This window comes from Drosophila navojoa, unplaced genomic scaffold (genome assembly GCF_054131105.1).
Source record: "Drosophila navojoa isolate 15081-1374.11 unplaced genomic scaffold, UAZ_NAV_1.0 NAV_Backbone_117, whole genome shotgun sequence".
In the NCBI taxonomy this organism is placed as follows: domain Eukaryota; kingdom Metazoa; phylum Arthropoda; class Insecta; order Diptera; family Drosophilidae; genus Drosophila; species Drosophila navojoa.
The window spans coordinates 25482-47867 of record NW_028301759.1 but is presented as its reverse complement, the minus strand read 5'-3'; the positions used below and the strand labels follow the sequence as shown (position 1 = coordinate 47867).

Genomic DNA, 22386 nt, shown 5'->3' with positions numbered 1-22386 from the left:
AAGGGGCTCTATCAGTGGAAAGTGATGCCGTTTGGACTCCATTCTGCGCCGGCAACATTTCAGCGAGCGCTGGACCAGGTTATCGGCCCAGAAATGATGCCCCATGCCTTTGCCTACCTGGACGACATCATCGTCATCGGCCGAACGCGGCAGGAGCATATGGACAACCTACGAGAGGTGTTCCGGCGACTGCGGGCACCCAACTTGAAGATCAACATCAACAAGTGCGATTTCTTCAAGAAGGAGCTGAAGTATCTGGGTCACAAAGTCACGGAGGATGGCATTTGCACAGATCCAGAGAATGTGGCCGCTATCGCCGAACTGAAGCCACCCACAAACGTAAAAGAGTTACGACTATACGTCGGCGTGGCTTCTTGGTACCGCCGCTTCGTGCCAGATTTTGCAGCCACAGTGCATCCGCTAAATGCACTGCTCAAAAAGGGCAAGAAGTGGGAGTGGACGGAGGAGCGGCAAAGAGCGTTCGAGACGGTAAAGGCCAAATTGATGGAGTCACCGGTGCTGGCGTGCCCTGATTTCTCGAAGCCGTTTTGCTTGCAAACGGACGCAAGCAACTATGGGCTTGGGGTAATCCTGACGCAGACCTCGGAGGACGGAGAGCGCGTCATTTCATATGCCAGCCGGACACTGAACAGTGCTGAAAAGAACTATTCAGCTACTGAAAAAGAGTGTCTGGCTATAATCTGGGGCATACGGAAGCTCAGGCCATACCTGGAAGGTTACAAATTTGTAGTGGTCACTGACCATATGGCTCTGAAGTGGCTCAATTCGATCGAGAGCCCAACGGGAAGGATTGCCAGATGGGCACTGGAGTTGCAGCAGTACGACTTCGAGATTCGCTACAGGAAGGGCAAGCATAATGTGGTAGCAGATGCGCTCTCACGGCAGCCTCTGGGAGAGGAGGCGAGCCGTTTGGTCAAGAGCAAGGAGATGCCAGCTGGGACAGGATGTCGCTGGCCACCTTGGGAGCCGAAAAACGATCGCTCGGGTGGCAGCGCGGTCTTACTGGCCAGGTATGTACCGGGATGTGAGAGCATACGTACAGCGCTGCGTAGTGTGTCAGCTGCTGGGCAAATGCTGACGCAGGTGCCCGAAGAGCCATGGGCAACAGTTTGTGCCGATTTTGTTGGCCCTCTCATAGATCGCTTTTCGAAATGGACGGAGATGGTGCCGCTGCGGAGCGCGAATAGCGCGGCTCTCCAAAAGTCATTTCGAGTGCGGATCTTGGCGCGGTTCGGCACGCCAAAGGTGCTCATTACTGATTCACCAGTCGGGCATTCAAGGTGTTTCTGGAGGAGCTTGGGGTGCATCACCAGTTGACAGCACCATACACACCTCAAGAGAATCCCACTGAGAGGGCCACCAGAACCGTGAAGACGATGATTGTGCAGTTCGCTGGAGGTGACCAGAGATGCTGGGACGACGCATTGCCGGAGTTGACGTTGGCGGTCAACAGTAGCGTGTCAGCATCCACAGGGTATTCGGCCGCCTTCATCACCCAAGGACGAGAGCCAAGGCTGCCCAAATCGCTGTTCGGCGCGCAAGCAATCGGCACAGGGCAGGAGGCACAGAGCCCAGTCGAGAGAGCCGATAAGATGCGCGAAGTGTTTGAGATAGTGCGTCGAAACCTGGAGAGAGCTGGACAGGATCAGGCGCGGCATTACAACCTACGGAGGCGGTAGTGAAAGCCGGCCGTAGGTGACAAGGTGTGGGCAAAGGAACGCCACTTGTCGAATGCCGCAGAGGGTTTTGCAGCAAAACTGGCACCACGCTATGGAGGCCCTTATATAGTGGCCAGTTTTGTGTCGCCGGTAATCTGCCGGATCAGGTCGGAGGCCGATAAGCGGACCAGGACGGCGCATGTGGCGGATCTCAAGCCGTGGAGAGGAGACATCGGTGAGCATTAAAGCTGTTTCGTTTTTTTTTTTTTTTTTTTCAAAAAAGTGTATTGCTTCTAATTTAAGCGCAGAAAGAAGAAGAAAAAAACACAGCAAAATTTTTGCTCAAAATGCATAATTGCGGCTGCGAAATGCATCTGTGGCTGGAAAACTACAGTTGCCATCGGGATAATTACGGTATATTGGGTGCGCAACAACAATTTGTTTGAACTGCGCGCGGACGACAACAAGCAGTGTACAGTACTGCGAAAAACTTAGGTGCCAGTGCATGTGCAATGCACTATGCACAGATACAACAACAAAGCAGTGCAAGTGCAAGCAGTACACACCTGCAGTGTATGCGCCCTTAGCAACAGCGCGCGCGCAGCCAAAATTATATTTCTAACGAAAGCGAGAGCGGAAAACAAAAACAAACCGCACGCATTCCAGGCGAAAATTGCTGCACACCCACACCCACAGCGAAGCGAGAGCAAGCTCAGCGATCGCTAGCGCACGAAATCGCCAACAACAAAACGCACAGCGACGACTAAAACCGCCAACAACAAAACGCACAGCGACAACTAATACCGCCAACAACAAAACACACGGCGGCATATAAAACGATCGCTAGCGAAGAGATGCTAACAACAATGCAACGCGGCAGAAGAGCTTGCATTGGATGTTCGGCTAGAAGGGCTATGTATGCGTGTGCCGATGGGAGTGTGGGAAAAACGGTATTTGGACAGTACCGTAGCCTGCCTGGAATTCACCAATAAGGTAGCGAAGGCTATAGTGGGCTGAGCGTAGGACACAGGACCCGTTATGTGCTGCCGCCTAAGCAGCGGCGCGCGGCAGCATAGGGTATAAAATGGGCATGTGGGCATCGGGCCGGGGTTTTCTTGAGGATGAGTTACCAGAGTGGACCGACGGCGCTCGAGTGCGCCGTCCACATGCCATCAAGTGTTCGAGTGGAGACGAGGAGCACGCGGCCATAAGTTGGGTTGCCCGTTGGGAGTCCTGGCCACCGTCGATGCCTGCCACGCGACGAATTCACCGGTGCCGTGCTTGGGCGTAGGCGCGTTTTGCTGGCCGAATCCTCGCGCACTGGCCAGCGATTTTGCTGCGAGCTGTGCGCGAATGAGGAGTGGCCGCAAAATGCCAGCCGGCGTCAAAGTTCGACACCGGTGGTAGTTTCGAACGACAGCGATGTGGCCAACTCCCAACAACAATCCAAAATTTGGTCTGCAGCGCCGCAAAGAAGACACAGCACGAACTAGGGAGAGCAGCTGCTATCGTGGACGCCTTCAGCAACGAAGAGGACTGCGAGGGATAGCGGAAGGTAGGTGGCCGCCGCACGAGTGCCAAAGCCACCGGGGACTACAAAACCAACAGGTGAGTTTTGTATGAGCGCCCGGCGTGGTCAGAGGCAGAGGCGGAAAACCATAGACGCGGGGCATGCAGTCGAGCATGTGGCTGCTGGCTGGGAGAGTGTGGTTGCAGACGCCTGCCACGCAACTGGCTCCACCGGCTGCGGAACTTTGGGTGTCGACAAAGCTTGGCAACCGGTCCTCGCGCACTGGCCAGCGACTTCGCTGTGAGCTGTGCGCGAAAGGGGATCGACCAACAAGCGTACCGACACCAAAGACGCAACACCGGTGTCCAATTGCGAACGACGTCTGTGGCCCGATCTCCTAGCAGCAGTGCATGGAATGACTGCAGTACCCCACCGGAGCATCCTCAAGGGTCCAAGGAGCAGCAGCAACCAGCAGGAAGGCATCTCCAGCGGCAAGGGACAACATGCGCCAAATGGGCGAAATGGCCATTGACGCGCGCACATGCGCCAATGCCACTGGGGGCTGCAAACCGACAGGCGAGTTTTGCAGCAGCGCCCGGCATGGGCATTGGCAGCGGCAGGCCATCAGGTCAAGGGGGCATAAAGGAAAAGATGCCCGGCCTGAAAACATATGTTTGGTAATTTTATGGAAAATTAAAAAAATATTGAACTCCATTCACTTACCGGCAGAATACAGAATTACCAGCGGTAAGCGGAAATGCAGCTGATGGCGTTAACAGTGCGTTAACAGCGGCGATCAGCGCAAAATGGAGCAGCGCAAAACGGAGCAGCGCAGCGGAGACGGGCGCCAAATTCAAACACGATGGTCTCGTGTTTTCCCGAAGGAAGAGGGGAGTGTGAGGAGCAATATAGGTATGCACGTATTAATGTATATGAACGTACGTATTTGCTGTGCGTTTATATGCACATACGTGCATATACATGTTGCTCCACACAGCGACGCGAATACTGTAGGAGCGACCCTCGCACTGGAAAGGGGGTCAAAGTCCTGTTAGAGGCGGTCTCTTTCGCTCCTACAGATTCAGCAATGGGTTCGCGTCGCACGCACGACGATTATCGGTGACCGTTGGCCGAGGTGCCGTTCGTGCCGGGTGATAGTAGTGATCACTTTCACTCGCAGGGCACCAACGGTACTTCAGCCAATGGGAGGCGGCCACGCGATTTGGCGGGAGAGTGGCGTCACCCGGATCACGCTACTTTACCGTTGCTGGGGAGCCGAGGTGCCGTTCGTGCCGGGTGATAGTAGTGATCACTTTCACTCGCAGGGCACCAACGGTACTTCGGCCAATGGGAGGCTGCCACGCAATTTGGCGGGAAAGTGGCGTCACCCGGATCACGCCACTTTACCGTTTGTATGGGCACGAGCGGCTGAAAGGCCCCGCTCCAGAGCCGAACGGGCCCCGTTATCACCCGAAGCAGGGCCTGTGGCTGGGCTATAAAAGGCCACCGGCGGCTCCATTTGAGGATTCAGATGATTGAGAGGATTATATGGTGATTGAGTGACGATTAAGCGAGTGAAAAGTGATTAGTAAAAGTCAACGCGAGTGGTAAAGCAGGACTCCCAGGACTTCAAAGGACAGCAAGGACATCGTGGGAACAGCAAGGACATCCAGTGGGAATCCTTGCGACAACGAAATTGGCCATCAGCAGCATCGGCGGCACCGATCAGGACATCGGTGCATATCAGCGGCTTAAGCGAGGCCTGCACATCTGAGTAAGTTCACGTAGCCGTGCGCAAGAGAAGTGTTTGTGAGTGAAAGCGAAGCTAGTGTTGTGCTGTGAGCGAGTGGGATAGTAGGAGAAGCCTGCATATCTGAGCGAACCGCCAGAGTTTTGTTCAGACCGAAGTCCTGGCGTTTCCCGAATCGTACCGGTAAACTAGCGTCTTTTTAGCACAACACTCTCCCAGCCGGAGTGCGTTGAACCAGCGCTCGGTAAGTGTGCTTCGCTAAAGCCAACCAGCGAGCCAGCATAACTTTAAGTGACGTGTACATTTCAAACTTATTCAAGAGAATATATATTTACGCTATAAAACCTAAATTCACAAGTGACTATTAATATCGCAGGGGATTCAACAAATAAATTTGTTCGCACGAATCCACAGTCAGCTGAAACTAGCCCAGCTTAGACTCGGGATAAACCGAAGGTTCGTTACAAACTACACATAATATATGGGTCGAGAGACTCAAACCAGCATTTTGCGTTATAGACCTGACATTTCAGTTAAACCTCTTCGGACATATCTAACAAATCGATGTGTTAAATCTCAACAATAAATTCAACACATTACGATAATCTTTAATAGTAGTTTTTATCGATAGTTGTAATCGAGTTACGGCACTTCTCTAAGAAAAAGAATGATAAAATTACACGCGCTTGTTACGCGCCAATAAAATATAATTTACTTTTAAATACATATCGTGTTTTGAATGTGGTGTAACCACATATGGTGACCCCGATTTAGAGAGAACTTTAATATTCCCAAAATGGTTGTAACTCTTGACGAAAAAGCTTCAACATCTGCCCAAGAAGTCTCAACGAACAGCGACATGCACGCACAAGCTGAAAACGACAGCGGAGAAACGCAAGTAACAACTACTGCACATGCTGTGAACGCCATCCACACAGTTCGCTTCCCACAATTCTGGGTCTGTGGCCATGAATTGAGTTCACACATATTGATGCATATACATAACATCAAATCGGATCAAGCCAAGTGCTTCACTATAATAACTTCATTGGATGCAGACACTCTCCGCCAGATTTCCGACATCGCAAAGAAACCACCAGAATCTGGAAAGTACGAAAAACTCAAAAATGAATGTGGTGTAACCAACATGATTTTTACAAGAGATTTTTTTTTTTTTTTAAATTGCCTAAATATATACATCTATAATAATAAGTTTTACGTTGTAGGTTTTTTAAAAATCATTTTTATTTTACAATGGAGTACAATTGAACTTATCTAAGATTTTTAACACAAGAACAAAATGCGACTGAAACTCGATTACACATGAACTGCTTAAATTAGATTTTGATTTCGAGCTTTTGGTTTTCTGGATCTTTCTTCGAGCTTTGTTGAACTTTGGATTACGCTGACCGTTGATCGCCTTAAAAAGGATGTAATGTGATCTTGTCACGTCTTAGAGTGTGGGAGCGATTAATTTGTTTATAGTAAGGCGAGCGTGAATTTCCATAGATTTGTCTAGGCGTTTGGTGTGTGTTGCTGGTGAATATATTAATTAAATGGGTTTTCTATTTATATTTTAAAATACATCGAAATAGCCGTCAGCTGCTCAACGGTTGAGAGCTAGAGACTTGAAATTTTTTTCCTAGGTCCGTGTATATCACACACATATCGATATTTTACTATCGATTAAAACCCAAATTTTAAATGTAGATTCATGTGCATTTTATATAATTTCGATTTTTCTTGTAATTTACTCCATACCCCTATATCCACCCCGTCACCATCACCTTTGCATAAGGCGTGTGTATGTATGTGTGCCTAAGAGCAGTGCAGAGTGATTAAAATATCAGATTGGAGGGTTCATGGTATATCCTAGACGAGCAGTCTCGACTAGAGTCTTCTTACTTGTTTTCAATAGAGTCAATAGCCACTTCTCTTTGATAATGGGAAAGATGTGGAATGGCTCATAATCAGAAGATAAAAAGGCGTTTAGACGTCTTCGTAAGTGGACATGCAGTGTTAGAGAAAAGGGAGAAGGGGAAGGGTACTATTAGAGGTTAAGCAACCACGCGGTGTGGGACTTGCGCGGGCTTAGTAGTACTAATGTTGTTGACTACTGTTACGCGACGAGTTTTTAAAAAAAAAGGGAGGCTGCCGCTCGCGTCGAGCGTCGAAATAATTCAAGCTGCCGAAAATCTTAAGCATTTCCGCTCGCTTCTAGTATTTAAAAGTAATTCGTTCTCGCTCTCTCGGCTTCGAAAATGCAACCTCACCACAGCTGTGGTTTTGGACATTGCCCTTCTAGCTGTCCGTCCGCCTGTCCGTATGAACGCAGTCTATTTCGGCGCTATTGAAGCTAGAGACTTGAAATTTATAACATATACTAGTGTATATCTCCGATTTATAAAGTGTTAAAATTTTCCCGATCCGCTCACTAGGGGCGTGGCAAATCGTAAAATGCATTTTCCGATATGCCAGAAATCATGTTAGTTGAAGAGCTAGAAAGCCGAAATTTGGTATGAGGATCCGCGTCGACCACCCAAGATCACCAGCTATGGCGGATATATCTCCGCTGTCTAGAATGCTGAAATTTTGCACGTGAGCTAATGCTTCGATTCTTTAAAGATGGGTGGTAGTGAATTTGTAAATTCTGCTATTTTTTAGGCACTATTGATGCTAGAGTCCTGAAATTTAGTGTGTATACGCAGGTTGACCTCCCAAGTCCAACGAGCTGTGATGGATTTTTCTCCGCCCAAAGAAGGCGTGTAGACTTATGTATATGTCGAAATGCAAGTAGTAATAATATGTTGGCGCGCACTGTAATTGTGCTTCTATTTTCCTTTATGCGTGCCTTCGCACTTGTGCGTGTGTGAGTTGAGCCTGTGTGTGTTCGATGCCCTTGAACAAAGAATGCTCTGACAGAGTATGGTGGTTGTTTTGGTCACACATGAGCGCAACTTGAGAGTACTTGGTGGTCAGTATGTGAAATAGGAGTTGTTTTGCTATTCTTTGAATTTTGCGACTGCTGTAATTTCATAAGAATATTGCGTCAGCCGTTTGGAGTGTTGTGATTTGTCGAATATGATTTTTAGCATGGAAATGTCCCGTTGTAGCAGGGCGACAGCGTTTGTAGCTGTCGCTGAGTGTGGTTCGGTGGCACGCACAAGAAACGCTTGAGACAGAGAAGTCAGTAACGTTTGGAACTTGTCCGCCACCGAAACTCACTGCACAATGAAAATTAACCAAGAAAATACTAGTGCTTCAACATCAGAAGTGAGATATGGCTCACTATGAGCCATTACGAATATTAATTGAGCAACAAAATAAAAATTTAATCGAGCTTGTAAAAGCATTGCAATAAAAGGCAGAATATCATCATGGCGGAAAATCCCATAAAAGGCAGTGCGTTAGTGTTGGCCTTGAGTACAGCGTTGGATGGCAGTGCATCGCAGTCGCTTTCACAAACATGTTATCCTGACATAACTTGGGCCGAATTCAAGAAACTTTTTGTTCAGAGCTTTACCAGTGTAGAAACACCAGCAGCTACTTTTTTGGCAATGTTATCAAGTTGCCCGGCCGACGGAGAATGCCTCTCCAATTACGCTAGTCGCATGAAGACATCACTCATTGCTAAATGGCGTGAGATGGATGTAGAACAGATTGCTATTTCTGTGACGCTTGCTCACTTGGCCCACGTTGATCCCAGGTTAAAGCGATTGACTTTCACATCGAACTTGCGCACTAGGAATGAGCTGTAATCCGAATTTAAAGCTTTTACATCCAATAAACGCAAGAAAGCTCCACAAGAAGACTCGGCTCAATTGGATATGAAGCGGCAGAAACTGTCAATGATAAGGTGTCATCACTGTGGAAGAATGGGGCACAAGATCGCTGAGTGTAGAGCTAGATTGCAGCTCAATTTTCCTCCCCGTGTTGCAGAGCGTAATAGGAAAAGCGCATCTGGTCATCATCAACCATAAAAAGTGACTTGCTACAAGTGTGGTAAGGCTGGCCACATTTCAACTTACTGCAGTAAGCCTAAAACGGAAAAGGACAAGGGTGCGCATCAGGAGAAACGAGTGCATCTTTGCGAAGTCGTCGAGCCCAAAAGAGAGATGGTTCATCAAGGAGAAATTTTCATAACAACGTTCGACTCTGGGACGGAATGTTCATTGGTCAAAGAAAAGATAAGTTCTAAGTTAGTTGATAAAAGAATTAACAATGTAGTTATGTTAAAGGGTATTGGCAATGGTAATATTAGTAGTACATTGCAAATACTTAGTAATGTAAGAATTAACAATTATTGCATTGAGATACTATTCCATGTTTTTGGGGGATGAAAACTTGAAAAATGATGTCATGATTGGTCGAGAAATATTGTCTAATGGGTTTCATTTCATTATGTCTCCCGGAAATTCGTTGATGGAGATAGAAAGAAAGATACGCTAACCTCCATATTGGAAAAATATTCAAAATCTTTTATTAAAGGGATTCCTTCTTCGAGAGTTAATACAGGAGACATGAACATTAGATTAATAGACCCTAGAAAAACTGTGCAAAGAAGACCGTACAGACTTAGTCCAAATGAAAGAAAGTTGGTACGAGACAAAATTAGAGAGTTACTGGAATGCAAAGTTATCAGACCAAGTTGCTCACCATTTGCAAGTCCTATGATGTTAGTAAACAAAAAAGATGGCTCCCATCGACTGTGAGTCGATTACCGCGAATTAAATGCTAATACAGTTTCCTTTGCCCCTCATAGCAGATCAGATAGCAAGACTTCATGGAGCGAAATATTTCACATGTTTAGATATGGCAAGCGGATATTACCAAATCCCTATGCATGAAGATTCGATCGAGTGTACAGCTTTTGTCACCCTTAATGGCCAGTACGAGTATTTGTCAATGCCGTTTGGTCTTAAAAACGCACCTTCAGTCTTTCAGTGTACAGGGATGCAAACACTTGGAGAACATGCAAATACATTTGTTGTAGTTTATATGGACGACGTATTAATTGTGGGTGCAACGATAAGTGAAGCCTTGAAAAAGATTACAGATCACTCTGGATCTTCTTACCAATGCCGGGTTTTCGTTCAATTTTAAAAAGTGTTCCTTCTTGACGTCGACAGTTCAATATTTAGGATATGAAGTAAACGCAGGCCATATACGCCCGAATCCACTTAAAACCTCAGCACTAACTGCTCTACCACCTCCCAAGTCGGTTTTGGCCTGAAGGCAATTTATCGGATTGGCATCATATATTCGGCAATTTGTACAAGGATGAAGCGATTATATATTTTGACGTCGGAAAAGAACGAGTTTGTCTCGAAGACAGAACATGAATAAATAAGAAGCCAGTCTTAGTAATCTTTGTCCCCCAATACCCAATTGAGTTGCATACAAATGCAAGTGCTCTAGGATACGGAGCCATTCTATTACATAGAATCAACAATAAGCCTCATGTCGTTGAGTTTTTCAGTAAGGAAACTTCACCTACTAGGTCACGATATCATTCTTACGAATTAAAAACTCTTACGGTTGTTATGGCTATAAAGCATTTCCGACATTATTTGACGGGCGGAGAGTTCGTCGTTCTCACTGATTGTAACTCACTCAAAGCGTCAAGAACTAAACGCGACCTATCTCCCAGAAAGTTCACGTTTGATTTGCAGTATGGAGAGGGCAAGAGAATGGCTCATGCTGACTTCTTTTCGAGAAATCTACTAATGCGATTAATATTTATAAGATCCAGGAAAAGCGAGTTTATCTGTCAGACATGTCTAGTGATTGGCTAATGGCTGAACAGCGCAAAGATGCTGATATCAGTAATATCGTGAAAGAGTTGAAAGAGAATTCTTTGCCCGAGGACTTGAGAGAAACTTATGAGTTAAGAGGGGGAATATTATATCGTAAAATCCAGAGAAATGGTAGAACTCGATCTTTGCCAATTGTCCCAAGAGCGTTCAGATGTCTGTAATAAATCAGATTCATGAATCAATCATGCATTCAGGCTGGGAGAAGACGTTGGATAAGGCCTATGACTATTACTGGTTTGAAAACATGTCCAAGTATATACGAAACTTCGTCGAAAGTTGTATTACTTGCAAGATTTCAAAGTCGTCTTCAGGCAAAACTCAGGTTAGACTTCATCCTATACCAAAGGTTGACACACCGTGGCACACAATACACATAGACATCACAGGAAAACTAAGTGAGAAGTCTGATCAAAAGGAGTATGTTATTGTCCAAATAGATGCTTTCACTAAAGTTGTCTATTTAACACACACGGTCAAGATTGATGCTGAGCGTTGCATAAGTGCTGTGACATCAGCTGTATCATTGTTTGGAGTACCAAACCTCATAATTGCAGACCAGGGTAGGTGTTTCGCCAGCACAAAGTTTAGCAAGTTTTGTTCTAAACAGAAAATATGCTTGGATTTAATTGCGACGGGCGCAAGTAGAGCAAACGGACAAGATGAACGGACTATGAACACCTTGAAAAATCAGTTAACTGCAGTTGAGACTAGCAATTGATCTTGGCAGGACGCGTTAGGAGATGTTCAGTTTGCCTTAAATTGTACAGTAAGTTGTGTAACAAAGGAAAGTCCTTTAGAATTGTTTATTGGTAAGGTTGCTCGTCCGTTAGGGCTGCTCCCACTGCGCGACACGACACATGAGGTCGATTTGGTAGAATCAAGAGCACGGGCAGCGGAAAATATTTCAGCAGCAGGACGTCTGTCCGTCCGTCCGTCTGTCCGTATGTTTGAACGCGTCGATTTCAGAACATATAAGAGCTAGCGACATCAACTTTTTTTTAAAATGTTCGTATATATCACGCGCATATCGAGTTTTTCACTAAAAAACGATAACTCATTCCGATACTTTTTTATCGATAAAAAACCTTATCGAAGATCACTTAAATAAATATATCTCCTACATCTTTCAAGCTAGAGTCTCCTAATTTAAAATGTATATTAAGATGAATTTTATACAAATTCTGTCCATAGAGTAGACGTACGATCTTAATGAAACTTTCATAACTTAATCATAATGTTCAAATGTACAGCAAAAATGAGTGAATGTTTTACAACTTTGACTTACAACACGCATAAAAATTAAACCATACAAGCAAATGAAGATTTTTTTTTTTTTTTTGTTTATTAATTTGTTCTTAACACATAACAAAACTGCAAGGCTGAATATGCCAAATTCGAAGAGTTAGAAATCAAAAACCAAAAAAAACCACAAACTTAATTTTGCACGCTTAAAAAAAATTAATTAACTAACAAATTTTAATATATGGTCCAAAAACCCTTATTAGCAATAACTTTGTTGAATCTGTTCGGAATGCTCTCAGCCAAACTTTGAATCATTTCGCTTGGAATTCGCCTCCACTCCGTTTCTACGCGCTCTCATAAGTTGTCTATGCTCGTTGGGGCTGCATCATACTGCCCCAGCCGTCTTTTCACTATTGGCCACAGATTTTCCAATCCATTCCTTCACAATTTTGGCTGTATGTTGTGGATCCCATTCTTGTTGAAAACCCATTTCATTTTCGAGATAAGCACATTTATCAATAAAATTGGGAAGATGCCTTCTACTCTATGGACAGGACCAAAGTTCCACGAAGTAAAGCATCCCCAAACCATAATGCTGCCGCCGCCATGTTTGACCGTTTGCTTCACATGGTGTGGTTGAATGCGTTCCTCAGGTCTGCGCTAGCAATATTGGTTTCCATCTGATTGGAAACGGTTAAATTTTGATTTATCCGACCAAATAAATCGTTTCTAATCATCAATGCTCCAGTTTTTGTGATCCCTTGCAAATTTCAAACGCGTCTTCACATTCTTTTCTGACCGTGCAGGTTTGTTTTTCTTAACGAATGAGACATAACATTCGCTAACATTTATATTAATCGCTAGAGAAGCACCCTTTGGTGTTAGCAGCTTGTTCTTCCTCATTTCCGACATCATTATACGAGCATCAGAGTCCGGCAACAGTTTTTTGCGACCTTTGACTTGAGTATTCGGAGTCACATTTCGTTTCTTTTGAGCTGCGATCACTGCGGATTGGCTGATACCAAGCTTTTGGGCAATAGTACGCGAAGGAAAGCCTTTCTCGGTCAGGCACACAACACTATATTCAATGTCGATTGAAATTTTCCTCATTTTTAACTAATTTTCATTAATTTTTTAAAATTTGTTACGAATGGAAAACACGTGCATTCAACACACTTCGTATCGCTTTGCAAGTAAGGATATAAAAGAACTAAGATAACGGTAAATTTACATGCTCAGTCTACGAATAAGAAGAATACTCAATGAACTAAGATAACGGTAAATCTGCATGGTTTCGGCTGAGAAGAGAAGTAGAAGAGCGAAAGTATGTGCAATTCATAAATGCGCAAAATTGAGTTTATGTGGATTTTTTTGGTTTTTGATTTCTAAATCTTTGATTTTGGCATATTCAGCCTTGCAGTTTTGTTATGTGTTAAGAACAAATTAATAAACAAAAAAAAAAAAAAAATCTTCATTTGCTTGTATGGTTTAATTTTTATGCGTGTTGTAAGTTGTAAGTTGTTGTAAGTAAGTTGTAAAACATTCACTCATTTTTGCTCGGTACTGTATATACATTCCAAAGCGTAAGTCTGTAGTACTTATACAAAGGTGAGGGTGACGGGCTGGATATAGGGGTGGGGGGTAAATTACCACTAAAATCGAAATTATATAATAACTAGCTTTCGATAAGGTTTTTAATCGATAATAAAATATCGGAAGCAGTTATCGATTTTCAGTGATAAACTCGATATGCGCGTGAATAAACGAACCAAGGAAAACAAATTTTAAGTCTCTAGCCTTATGTCTTCTGAGATCGACGGGTTCATACATACATACGGACGGACGGACGGACAGGGCCAAATCAGCTTGTCGCCCTGATCAAGAATATATATACTTTGTGGGATCTGCCACGTCTCCTTCTGCCTGTTACTTACATTTCAACAAAACCTGAATTCCCATTTTCATTGGGTTCGGGGTATAACAATGTTCTGGCATGAAATATGAATATATGAAGATCGTATACATGCCTTCGACGCACTCAGCAACTAGTAGGTAATGCGCTGTGAAAAAATAAGGGTCACCAACTTTATAGCTGGGCAACGAGATGTAGGAGACCAATTAAAGTGTTGGCAAAACTTGTGGATAAAAAAGCTCCAAGATTACGGAAGGAAATGGCAGAGAAGTCTGCTATCTTAGAGCATAACATCTAGGAAGATATTTTTTCCTATAAGTACAGGTTATCTTTCTGATGGAAATAGGTCCTGTCAGCAGATTTAGGGGCGAGATATGTAGAACATTCCTCTTGCAGCGATGAAACAGAAGAACTGGAATCCAGCCTAGACGAACTGTTAAACATACTAAACAGAAAATTAGAGGACCTGCAAATCGTAAAAAAGACACTCCAAAGCGACCGAAACAAAAACTTCCTTACTTCAATGGAAGTCCTAAGACGTGGCCAACGTTCTTCGAGCAGTTCACAAAAATAATCCACAACAGAAAGGATATCAGCGACAAGACGAAACTGCTATAGCTACAGATGTAAGCAAAGGAGAAGACCTACAAATGATAAGCAATTTCTCAATGGGAGTGGGTAACTACAAGTTAGCGTGGGACTGTTTATGCAGACGCTACAAACGTTATTTGCCAGTGGACAAGGAACTGCTGAAGAATGATGTTGAAGGCAGTATCCGCAATTGCGGATAACAGTGACGAGTCACCGCTCATGAGATACTAACATCGCAGGCAGCTTTGGATGAAATTGTGTTCAAAACGTGGGATTTCAACCTGGCGGCAAGCCCCCGCATGGGAGGAAATATAACTGAATCTACAGAACAAGAAAATAAAGTTCAATTAGTAACAACAAAAGCAAAGCTTGGTAAAGACAAGAGATCAATAAAGAAGATCTGGGCTCCACCAATTCCGACATCGGATTCGGACGAGAATGGAATTTCAGCCACAACTTCGACATCGAAGAATTCAATATATATCCAATTGGAAGTTCGACCAATGGAGGGAGCCGCCACTTAAGCAAAAAGTTTATCTGGTCACACTTTCTGGGCCCCGCAGAATGTTCAGGCACGAGCATAAGGATTCGATTGGTGATCATTTCGTCAAGAATATTAACAATTGTCAAATTTGTATTTGTCCTGTATATTATTAAAATTTCCACAGACAGCAATTCCGGAAGTCACACCTTGGCCCCCCGCAAAATGTTCAGGCATGAACATATGAATATACGAAGATAAATACTTGCCTCCGACGCACTGAACAACTAGCAGGTAGTGGGTTGTGAAAAGATAAGGGTCACATGTACGGACTGTATAAATAGACAACCCTTGCGACCCCAGAGTCAGATTACGAAGGAGACGAGCGCTGAGCCTTTAAACTCAGCGATAGAATAAGAATAGCTAATAGACCAACGCGGAATCTTACATACTCTGCGATAAGATCAGAATATCTAAAAGCCCAATACACTCAGCAACAGATATATTAGATTTAAGGTTTGAAATTATGCCTGAGTCTGGGTATATAAACCCGGGCTCAGAAGAATAAAGATCAATACAAAACAAGAAAGAAAGCTCTAGTCGAGACTGCACGACTACGAGATCCCCTGAACCCTACAAGCAACTGATATTTCAATAATAATTAGCAAACACACACGCACACACACACACACACGCATACAAACAAACACACGCACACACATACACATACACATACAAACAAACACACGCATACACACACTCACATATACAGGCGATTGCGCTTGGGTTGCGCTGCAATGTTGGCAATATAATGAGAACTTATTTGTTGAATAATTTAATTTCTAGACGTACGATCGTAATGAAACTTTCAGAACGTAATCATAATGTTAAAATGTATGTGTATACCGAAGCACAAGTCTCTAGTATTTGATATACGACTTTTACAAAGATGAGGGTGGGGGGGTGGATTTAGGGGTGGGGGGTAAATTTTAACAAAAACCGAAATTGTATAAAATACATCTTAATATACATTTTAAATTTGGAGACTCTAGCTATTATGATGTAGGAGATATAATTTTTTAACTGACTTTCGATAAGGCTTTTTATCGATAAAAAAATATCGGAATGAGTTATCGTTTTTTAGTGATAAACTCGATATGCGCGCGAAATATACCGACATTTTAAAAAAAAGTTTAAGTCTCTAGCTCTTATATCTTCTGAGATCGACGCGTTCATACATACGGACGGACAGTTAGACAGACGGCCAAATCGACTCAGCTTGTCGCCCTGATCAAGAATATATATACTTTGTGGGGTCTGCCACGCCTCCTTCTGCCTGTTACATACTTTTAACAAAACCATTATACCCTGATTTCCCATTTTCAATGGGTTCAGGGTATAAAACCTAAACACCATAATAGTCAAGTGTATTCGTTCAACAATGACCTAATATATAATATATATAGTAAAAAAAAAAAACAGACATCTATAACAACTTAATCATTTCACAAGAAGCACACAATAAACTAATTTATCTCATGTTTAACATAGAACATTTCGCAGAAGTTAAGTTCAGAAGTGAAGTTCAGTAGTAATCTCACATTATTCTTGTGTTAATAATAATAACTCATTATTATATGTATGAAAATTAATCAACATTTTTCACTATTTGAAAATTTGTCCGCAACTTTTAACATATAAATTCTTGTATTACACGCTATCAAATGAATTGCAAAAATTTTTATTCCCCGAACCCATTGAAAATGGGTATATTGTTTATTTTTTTTAAGTATGTAACAGACAGAAGGCGTGGCAAACTCTTAAAGTATATATATTCTTGATCAGGGCGACGAGCTGAGTCGATTTGGCCCTGTCCGTCTGTCTGACCGTCCGTCTGTCCGTGTGCCCGTCTGTCCGTGTGTCCGTCCGTCCGTATGTATGAACCCATCGATCTCGCATATTGAGTTTATCACTAAAAAACGATAACTCATTCCGATATTTTGTATCGATAAAAAACGTTATCGAAGATCAGTTATAAATTCCAAATTTAAAATGTATATTTTAAACAATTCCGGTTTTTGTTAAAATTTACACCCCTATATCTACCCCCTGACCATAATAATAGAAGAATTGTTATCAAGAAGAATTGCTAAGAATGGAGCAGTCGCTGTCCCATACGTTACTGTATTTAAACGAAAGACTTGTAACAGATCAGTTGGCGTTTCCCTCCACACAATAAGTTGAAAATTGCTGTGGGACTCGTCAAGTTGAATTTGACGTTACATCTTCGCTTGGCTGTTTCGTGAGGGGTACCAAGACAATTTGGGCTTGGCAACGACACTCTGAACCGACCCGAGGTAGTTTGGCAAAAAGTCTTTACAAATGACTTCTTGCACAGTTGTTGCTCGAGGGTATACAAATTCGAATTAATTGTATTTGGTTTTTCTTCCAAATCCCAGAATTTGCAAACTATTAAATCTATAACTATGTCGTCGTTTACAACATTAATGAAAGTCGACGAACTAGTAGCTGCATTCGATGTTCGGCAGCGACCAGATACAATCCAACTAAAGGCCGTCAATTGCAGCCCAGGTTCCTTTATTTTGCCTTCTCATAATATATCAAACAAGATATCAGACCCGAGCAACAAATCAATACGTTGCGTACGTTATCAGGTACCTTGATATCTTCTTCTATGTCGTCCGTTCGGCACGCTATCGAGGTTTGAACGCTGTGCCGAACAGATGACTGACAATTAGCAATGCCTAACAACTGAATCCCAGTTCTTTGCTTTTTAATTTTAACTGTTTCGCAAGTTCCTCTGTTATGAAATTTACTTGTGAGTCGGAATCTAATAAAGCTCTAGCTAAATGGTGAGACCCAGATTGATCTTTTATCTTCACAACTGCAGTGACGAACAAGAGTGAATAAAGTGATCATTCCTTTTGCAAAACACACATTTAGGACCCTGTGTATGATTTGGCAGAGCGACAGCCAGTAAAGTTTTTCCAATTCTTTTCCTATTATCCTAAACTACCTTACGACTTGGACCATATGATTCTTTAGCACTTAAATGCTGATATCGGCTGTTTAAGGCAGCTTCACAATCTTGCAACAATGGAAGTTTATTGTAGTCAAGGTTCCCTTTCCAACCTAGAGCGCATGCCAGCGTCCGCTTTCATCATTACTAAATGGATGAGCATGGCACGTACTGAATCAATCAGCATACGCAAAGGTGATGCTGGTGGGTCAGACATGTGTTGGATATCAAATAGTTTCGAAATGCTGTTGAAAAATATGACACACTGTACACATTTTTTAGCGCAGCTAACGCTTTTGTACATGAAGCAGTACCTAATGCTTCTTGGTCCAAGCATGACAGCAAGTGAATAAACGTTTCTATATTTGGTAGTCCTGGTTCGTTGTCGACTAATTTTTCAAAAAGTCCTATTAAATTCTTATATTCCGCTAAACCTTGGCAACTTTATATTCGGTAGATTTCTAGAGATTTGTGGAGTTAGCGAAGCACTCAATTTTAGGCTGGCTGTCACTACCTCGCTTCATTAGAAGTGCCTTGGTCACCTCCAAAAGGTGACCGAGGCACTAAATCTGCATTAATGGCGTCCAACTCTTGTTGTGTCTTAAATGCTTTTTCTATGTATCGGAAGAATATCTCAAGTCGACATTCAATTTCAAATGGCTCTACTGGTTAAGTGTAGTGTTTCAATGATTTGTTTTTGTATCGTTTTTTTACATTTTTGTATACAGCCAACCGAGTTTTAGAGCGATTGAGTGCAATGCATTCACACATACAAAGTGAGCTCGCAATTATAAACGAGCTAACAAATGATGAGAGTAAAGTAAGAGCGCAATTTTTGTGTCGACGCAAGTGTAACAAGAAACAAGTAAGAACGTTGCAGTCGGGCGCTACCGACTGCGAAATACTCATTCACAGTCCCTTTGAAAATTTAATTTAATTTGGCTTTAAAAAAAAATTAGTACAAAACAATTATGCTTTTTGATTATTATTGTAGCATTTGGTAATTTTTATCGAGTAATCGATAATTATTATATTGATCCTGCACTTTTTGAGTACAAATGTATGGTAATTTTCGTTGATAGCTTTCGGTCACACCTATTGCAGATTCTTTAGCGTTTGTTTACATTACAAAAGCGCGCTTTTTAGCATTCTAAGAATTGCGATTGATTTTTATTCTTCTTAAAAAGCCCTCAAATATGTATGTACGCATATACTGCACGCATATGTAGCATCAAGCATTCCAGCCTTTCTTATGCACGCTCTCATTTGTATGTGTGTATGTATGTAATGCAAATTTATCATCCGCTACTCTGGCTCTTCTTTTCTATAATGCGTCATAACAAGAATCTCATTTTTGGATTTCATTTTAATTATATTTGTTGACAGTAGGCGGTAGCGCTGTCGGCAAAGGCGCCGGCTAAATTTGTTTTTGTTATTTTGACAAACATGGCTTGGGTGCGAGTTCAAATCCCGCGGAAAACTCTTTTTTGTAAATTGCAAACTTTATTTTAGCTTCTTTTATATTTTTTAAATATTTAAATTGTATTTTAAAATTTTATAAAAATGTTTCCTTCCGTGTTATCAATGCCTATTAAGCCTATTTGTATATACATGTACATACATAGATAGCTCAAGCATATAAATGTAATTTCATACTACAAATGCCGATTGCCACGCCCCTAGTGGCCGTAGACACCTCATTTTTGGCCAGTTCTTAGAAAGAGCTAACGGTAACGTAAATGCGAAATTTGAATGCTTACGGTCAAAAAATGTGAAAATTACAGGGTATTTTTCGATATGCCACGCCCCCAAAGAGGCGTGACAATTATATTTGGGGCATCGATAGAGGAGATTACCAGTAACTCAACTATCCAAATTTGAAGCTTCTAGCTCTTAAACTGTAGGAGATATAAAGTTTTGCGGTTTGACACGCCCCCTTTGAGCGGACATATACCCACTATAGCTTGTTGGACTTGGGAGGTCAACTCGCGTATATATACCAAATTTCAAGTCTCTAGCATCAATAGTGCCTAGAATATAGCCAAATTTGAAAAATCACTATATCTTCAGGTCCGATTTGCCACGCCCCTAGTAAGCATAGACATAAAATTTTTCATCAGTCATTATAGAATTATAGCATTAGCTCACGTGCGAAATTTCAACGTTCTAGCTTTAGAACTTTATGAGATACAGTTTTATCTGATTTGCCACGCCCCCAATGGGCGTAGATATATTCACCATACATTTTTGGACTTGGGGGGTCAACGCGGATCTACATACCAAATTTCAACTTTCTAGCTCTTCAACTAACATGATTTCTGGTATATCGGAAAATGCATTTTCCGATTTGCCACGCCCCTAGTGGGCGGTTCGGGAAAATTTTAACACTTTATAAATCGGAGTTATACACGAGTATGTGTTCAAAATTTCAAGTCTCTAGCTTCAATAGCGGCGAAATGAACTGCGTTCATACGGACAGACGGACAGACGGACGGACGGACAGACGGACGGACAGCAAGACGGACATTGCACAAAACCAATATACTAATTCACTTCGTGAATGAGTATAAAAAAACTTGGATTATGCGAGACAACAGAGATTGAATTATTTGCAGATCAAACGTCAATTAAACTATGCACCCTATTTTTTATTCATTTTTACTTTAAAAAAGCTCAGCACAAATTACTTAGGCATAGATAAATTTTTCATACAATAATACTCTGTATGTCTCAAGTAATGCATTTATTTATTTATCGCTTGCATTACTTGGTCATTTGTATGCTCTATGTATAATTATGTACTTCTCTGATTGTTCACAAAGTCCATAATCCAACTGGAAACTTTCTTTCAATTCCAAATGTACTGTGATTAGAAGTCTGGTCCGTCAAGAAGGTCCAGAGTGTATTCAGTTAGTACTAATTTATTAAATTTCACATCAACGCAAGCGCAGTTTGCACAGTAGAGAGCGCACCTATGAGCAGCGGGAGAGCGATTGCTCGAAGAGCGACACTACCGTGCTAGTGCTCAGCAGAGGACATATATAATGCCTTAACAGTGTGTGCGTGTGAGTGTGAGTGTGTGTGTTGCTTGATGGGTTCAGGGGATCTCGTAGTCGAGTTTAGTTAGTTCAATAGACTTTTCAAAAAAGCCTGATTTGACTGGAAAAAAGCTAATTTGGCAACACTGGTCTTGTGCCATCATTCGACCTGTCGCCTCCATTGGGAATGTCATCGCCGTCGTCGCCATCTGGCCCGTGGCTTGTCCTATTCAAATTCTCATATTCATATTCAAATTCTGCTGCCATCTGCGTCAGCTGGGTGCGGGTAGCGAAGTCGTGGTGGCGTACGAACAGCCTGTATTGCGGCGCTGCGTTCTCATACGCCCTATTCAGCTCTTGCGCCGGGCTGTATCTAGCCTGACGCATCCGCAGTCGTAACTCGATCAGATGTCCTTGAAGGACTGCCTTCTCCTTGGCGACGCGCCCTAATCTGGTCCTCCAGGCGCACGAGGCACTGATTGTCGTACACATTTTTTAAAGCAGCTAACGCCTTTGGGTAATTAGCATCTGTTACCTGATATGTCTTGACAATACCTAATGCTTCCTGTCTCGTTGTCAAATAAACTCAAAAAGTCCGATGAAATTCTTATATTCCGAATATTCTCCGCTAAACCTTGGCAACTTTATATTCGGTAGATTCCTAGAGTGTGACACTGAGCTAATCATTGTAGAGTTAGCGGGACTCTCATTTTTGGGTTGGCTATCACTACCTCCCTTCATTAGAAGTGCGTTTGTTGACACACACAAATCTTCTAAAGTTGACCGAGGCACTAAATCTGCGTTATGTCTTCCAACTCTTGTGTTTTAAAGGCCTTATCTATATAGCGGTTCAATATCACAAGTCGACATTCAATTTCAAATGGCTCTACTGGTTAAGTGTAGTGTTTCAATGATTTGTTTTTGTATCGTTTTTTTACATTTTTGTATACAGCCAACCGAGTTTTAGAGCGATTGAGTACAATGCATTCACACATACAAAGTGAGCTCGCAATTATAAACGAGCTAACAAATGATGAGAGTAAAGTAAGAGCGCAATTTTTGTGTCGACGCAAGTGTAACAAGAAAAAAAACTTGGATTATGCGAGACAACAGAGATTGAATTATTTGCAGATCAAACGTCAATTAAACTATGCACCCTATTTTTTTTATTCATTTTTACTTTAAAAAAGCTCAGCACAAATTACTTAGGCATAGATAAATTTTTCATACAATAATACTCTGTATGTGTCAAGTAATGCATTTATTTATTTATCGCTTGCATTACTTGGTCATTTGTATGCTCTATGTATAATTATGTACTTCTCTG

General features: G+C 42.4%; 1 pseudogene; it reads left to right on the top strand.

Moving 5' to 3' along the window:
* Positions 1–3692: 3692 nt before the first annotated feature.
* The window catches only part of LOC149090466 (uncharacterized), a 29040-nt pseudogene continuing 10346 nt past the window's right edge, over positions 3693–22386 (top strand).